At 36.6% G+C, this 5,639-nt stretch overlaps 1 long non-coding RNA gene across 2 annotated transcripts; it reads right to left on the bottom strand.

The window, feature by feature from the left end:
- Window positions 1–1,803: 1,803 nt before the first annotated feature.
- Window positions 1,804–4,384, bottom strand: LOC146694478 (uncharacterized). Of its 2 annotated transcripts, none has more exons than XR_014914894.1 (5): window positions 4,099–4,384; window positions 3,619–3,654; window positions 3,099–3,251; window positions 2,647–2,734; window positions 1,804–2,060 (listed from the first exon to the last, which is right to left on the bottom strand). It is a non-coding gene; the product is annotated as an uncharacterized LOC146694478 (long non-coding RNA). The 2 variants fall into 2 exon arrangements; XR_014914893.1 differs by having other exon boundaries at window positions 3,619–3,682.
- Window positions 4,385–5,639: the final 1,255 nt, after the last annotated feature.

Raw genomic sequence — 5,639 nt, forward strand, 5'->3', positions numbered from 1 at the left:
TGGGTTAAACTAGACAGAAGTTTGAAAGCAAAGCAACATGCGAGTGCAATGCATTTGTGGGAGCTCTGTTGGGTTGAACTTAATAAAATTACTTGTACTTTTGACCACTTGTGTACTTGGTGCACTTGGAGGTGGGGCCTCATTTCCAAAAGCTGTGTAAACAGTTACAGTATTGTCAGAAATGTAATTACACAGGGAACCTTTATGCCTATTGACCAAAACAAGACATGAAAAAGATCAAAAATAACTACAAAGACACCAAACTGAATACAAACAGTTGCAAAACAGATACAGTGTGTCAGAATGAGGAATTCTCTTCTATATGTTTGCGTACAGGAGCCCTTTTGTCTTATAATGCATGTTTTACTTGAGTTTTAAAAATAGGAAGTTATTTATAAAACCATGAAGTAAAAACCTTAACATGACATATTAATGTCTCTTTTGAATCTAAGGGTCCTAAGAGACACTTAGTGAGAGTGGTTGAATGCTGCTGAAGGCTTCACATGTTTGCTATTGCCATTCTGGTTTGATCAAAGTTCACTGAAAAAAATATGTTGTTGGATTTACTTAATTCAATGGTGGACATTTGTTGCACACAGATGTTTTGCTTTGGCAGCAACTTAAACAATTGAGTTAAATTAACACAATTTATTCATGTTCAATAAACCTGTGCAATTTGTGTTGATAAAATGTGACTTAAACATGTTTTGATGAAGTAATTTGAGCTCTTGAAATATTTTAATCCTTCACAATTTTCTCACTTTATCCCAACACCATTCAATAACTTTTACCCAATACTACTTGGTCACTTAAATGCTACATGTTATCTTCAAATTACATTTTGCTATTATATTCTAGCATCAAATACACAATTTTCAAATGGAGGCCTTATAACAGATTGTATTGTTCTCTTCCAAGATGGTTGCTGGCATCCACCAGTAACCTTTCAAAACAACATGTCTAATTTCACTGCAGTAGGTAAAGAATTAAACTGACATTACTCCTCCACTGAATCTACATAAATCAACAGTTAAATAATGTCAGTTCTTCCGTGTTCTCTGGAATCAATCACAGCAAAGAAATTAGACTGTTTCTTTTGAAAAATGTTGGGAAAGAACAAATCAAAACATTCTATTTAAGGCCTCTGACGTCAAGATTCAGTTAAACAACAATTATAACTAAACAATTTGAGGTAATGTTAGTTTCCATTAACATTAAATTAGGTTACTGAATTGGCAAACACCTTCCTATTAACATTACCCATTTTACCCCAATAACTAAAGAAATTAGCACTTGCAGGTCAAAACCTTTATTCAAGAGATGCAAAAATAACATTGATACAGTGACTGTCAAAAATTACAGCACTGATCATACTGTGACATCTTGGTTCAAAACAGCACACTTAGAAATATTCAACGTTCTTTACTTCAACTGAATGAAACTGAAAATAACATTTCACACGACCCATATGGGATATTTAGACTGCATAACTGTTCATGCTACATCTCTTCACTAGTAAAAGAAAGAAAAAATACAAAGAGAAATTTAAAAATGCTGCCAAAATGCTGTACAGAGCAAAAGGAAAAACAAACAAAAACAACAAAAACGGCTCGTCCTCATGGCAGTTGCAGAGTATATAAAAATGAACCCTGCGATCTGTTCATGGAATTGAGCTTCAAAAATGCAGCAGAACAAGTGTGAGATTTAAATGTCCTCTCACCTAGAGCTGATCAGCTTGCATGCATAACAGTGAGCTTCGTTGCAGGAGCAGTTTTGTCTTAGTTGTGAGTTTTTCTTGAGAGCTGAGTTGCATCCAACTCCATTACCACCCTTTGAATCACCTCAAAAGTGTAGCAGAGTTGTGATGGGTAACTCATATTGAAGGAATAAAAAAGGTCCAAACAGCATGGCTACTGCAAAGGTCACGTTATCCAGATCTTGAAGAACTACTATACCCTCGATGATGATGCCAACATCAGAAAAGTCATTGCCTGGTGCATCCTCTGGAGACAGATGTTCATTGTGGTTTTCTCAATCTGTGCAGTGGCCTCAGTCAAGTCCTGGTTAAACACAAAACATTTCTTTAAGATTCCTTTTTAAACTCATCTCTTTTGAATCTACCAGTTCTAATGTTAGAGTAATTTAAACCAATGCAAGCAACATAGTAAATAGCTATAGCCAAAGAGTGGCCTGCCATGCTGCCATTCATGGTCTAACAGAGTTTCTAAGACAGAGTGAAAAACATAATAATTTCAAATGCTTTACATTAGTTTTTGTTAGAAAGACACCGGCCCATCAGAAATCCAGGTTATGTCACTCAGAAGATGTTAGAATTTAGACTTTCAGCCCCACAATTTGGTTAGCTGTTGGTCTTCTTTTTTTTTTTTTCAAACAAAAGCTAAATATTGGGGGGATTTTCCTTTGTTCACTAGAATGACAAATTTAAAGTTTTTTCACACTGATGTGACCCCTAATATAGGGGGGTGGGGCCTCAAGGGGGGGCGGCCGAGTTCACTACCAGGCCTCATGTGAACTTCAAATTATTAAAGAGGACTACTGGTCCTAACCAGTCCAATGAGGATCAAGTGGATAACTAAATGCATTTTTAAAAGTTGCAAAGCCACAATCTACTCATAAAACACTCACCATGAACTCCTGCACCAAGATGTTGCAATTGTCTTTCACACAGATGCGGAGCACTTTGATGAGACTCCCTTCGAGCATTAATGTCATCCTAAAGTATTATAACAAAGAAAACAGAGATTTGTGAACTTTTCAGTAGCACAGAAGAAAATGATCCCAGACAAAAACTTAAACCAGTCAACATGCAACACCAGCATCTACAAAGAAATATCAAAAGTTCCTGTTTGACATCAACTTTATGGATATATAGTTTCCAGAACATTTATTTTTTTTTTAAAAAGATAAATTTTTCTCAGTGGGCCAGTAAATGCATAACGAAAATTATGGCATCCTTTCGGTGGAATCAGTACTCACGGGTAATAGTTGACTGTTTCAATGGATGCAGCATAAAAATCTTTTACTGACCTAATGCAATACATATACACTTTGTAGTTAAAGAATTTTAAAGTTCGTACTGTCATCATGGCAGCTACATCCTTTAGCTTTGTGCCCTGTTCCCCCGATCACTTTGCAAACACTTTCAGCAGACTGTCAGAGAGAAACTCAGCTCCGTCAGAAACCTTGACTGTAAAGGCATGGTTGGGATGCACTGGAATGCTGCATTTCATCTAAAATGACATAAAATTATTTTGAAATAACAGCAGGCACTGTGCTTGGTTAATCAGCAATGTTTTGTTGAATAAAAACTGTGTTTCCAGATCTTATGGGATTAAAAAAATCCAAAGATGTTTGTTTCTGATTTGCAACCCAAGAACCCACAAGTTACAACCTCATTTTAGTTCAAGTGTGCATTAATGTGAGTCCAGTAATCACCTTTCTGACAATACATACAGGTTAAACCTATGGCAGATTTTGGATTTCTCAGTTGTATTAATAGGGTGGTCTATTTGAGTATGCATGCACCTAATAACTATAAAAAATCTATTATAATTAGGTTACAGAAACCTTAAGCGAAAATAGAATATACTTTCTTACCATAACACCTTGAACCCACAATCCATCAGCTGACTCCTGGTGAAATGCAGAATAGAGGTCATCTCTCAATGTGCAGCAAAAAAAAAACAAAAACAAACGGACAGCAGGTGAGGGCAGGAGGGGTAGGGATGTAAGCTAGCATAATGCCACTGATGATATTAGCTTAAGCTGTTCAATGTCCAAAATCTCACTAACACCACGGTGCAGTAAATACACAATGTAACTGAAGAGTCAGTTGGCAAATCTATTCACACAGAAAACCAAATTATGTTGAGAGTGCCTGGTAATTAGGTTTAATGTGATATTACGGCTCTTGTGCCAAAGACAAATTCAAATGAAAAAGCGCCAATTCTTTGACAACAGATAAAACAGCAAATCAGCTAACGGCTCTTTTTTAGCATGTTACATGGCGGCACTCTAGACGTTTAACTACATTTGGCTGAAATATGGTAAATATTAATTCAAAAAATCAAGACATACCAAAAAACGTAGAGTTGGCTGCTCGACTTGACTGAGATGGATGCATTTTTTAAACCACGATCCAAAGCCCGCGAGATGAAATCACGCGTGGTTTCACGAGATTTAACGTTGCTATCTTATTGACTTACTTCACCTGAACATGATATAAACAATTTAATACACCCTTTCTGCATATCATGTAGTTTTTACACTATATAGTTACATTTATCTTTAAAACATGAGGCAATTGTGTTAAATACATGCAAGATGCTTACATAAATCCAAGAGATGGCCAGTCCCTTTTTTTCAGTGTTAAACCAACAATGTCATTTACTTTTTCTGCTGTATAAAAGAGAGAGCTGTAACATGTGATTGATCAAATTATATACTATGTATATCTGGGGAATATGAACCCTTCACAAGAAGTGCTGCATATCATTCTGTTAAAGAGAAAACATAATGTAGTGACTTTGATCTGGTTCCTGAAGGCTTCCCTGCTGCATTCATCTAAGAGTCATGACATTTGTTCACATCTGTATTATGGCTGACACAATTGCACACAAACTTAAATGATGATGTCACGCTGTGCTTCACAAAGCCACTGAATGCTCAGAGCAAAACTGTTCTTTCTTTTCTCACTTGAATAGGCTTTTGCAGGCGCTTGGGTTTCGAGAATCGTGCCAAATCTTGCCAAACATTTTCTCCTTCCCATTGGCAAGAACAATGTGGAATTCTTGCCATGGAAGGAAAGCATTTTTCACACCTATACAAACCTACACATCAAGTGTGATAGATTAGAGATGAGAGGCTAAGGGCATGAAAAGCACAAATGCGATTTCTTGGAGCATTTTCATAATGTGACATGGTCTCACTTCCGAGGTTCCTTCATTGCCAGGCTCATGCATTTGCCTGCTGCGCTTTGTGTTAGTCAAAAGTATAATGCATATGCACTGCAGGATGTTCACAGAGGAAAAAAACATTAAAAACATTGGGCTTGGATAATTGAGGAGACCTATACAATTTTAACATGTTGATGTGAAGTGTTTGTGTGCAGTGAAGACTCAGCCATCCATCAGCAATCCATCTTTAACTTCATAATTTCAATAAATCAAATTTAATCAAGTTAAAGGACAACAGTGTTATAAAGGCATGCTCCCTGCAGAGCCTTCACATCCTCTAATAGACATTAAATTAATTCTAATAGGTCCTTGTGCAACCCACTGTTCAAGATAAAGGGTAATTATCAAGTCCGAGAATGCAGAAGGTGATACCTGTGTCCTTGTGGAGAACGTGCCTGTTAAGTTGTGTTAGAGAGAACAAACTTCAGGATAGTGATAGGAGCAAGCAAAAATGGATGTAAGGGGGGCAGCAAACAAGACCACCATATGCAACAGAGCAAGCATCAGTGACAAGACACAATATGGAGTTGTAATGGGATCCAAAGCAAGTCCCAGATGCGCCTTATTTAAGGTTTTTACTAATTTAGGTGCATCTTTAATACATTTTGTATACTTACAAGAAATATAGTCCTGAATCATCACGTTTGTTTTCATATTACATTA

Source organism: Copadichromis virginalis, linkage group LG14 (assembly GCF_057382275.1).
Source record: "Copadichromis virginalis isolate Kocher_CV1m ecotype Utaka linkage group LG14, C_Virginalis_male_GT1.1, whole genome shotgun sequence".
Classification (NCBI taxonomy): domain Eukaryota; kingdom Metazoa; phylum Chordata; class Actinopteri; order Cichliformes; family Cichlidae; genus Copadichromis; species Copadichromis virginalis.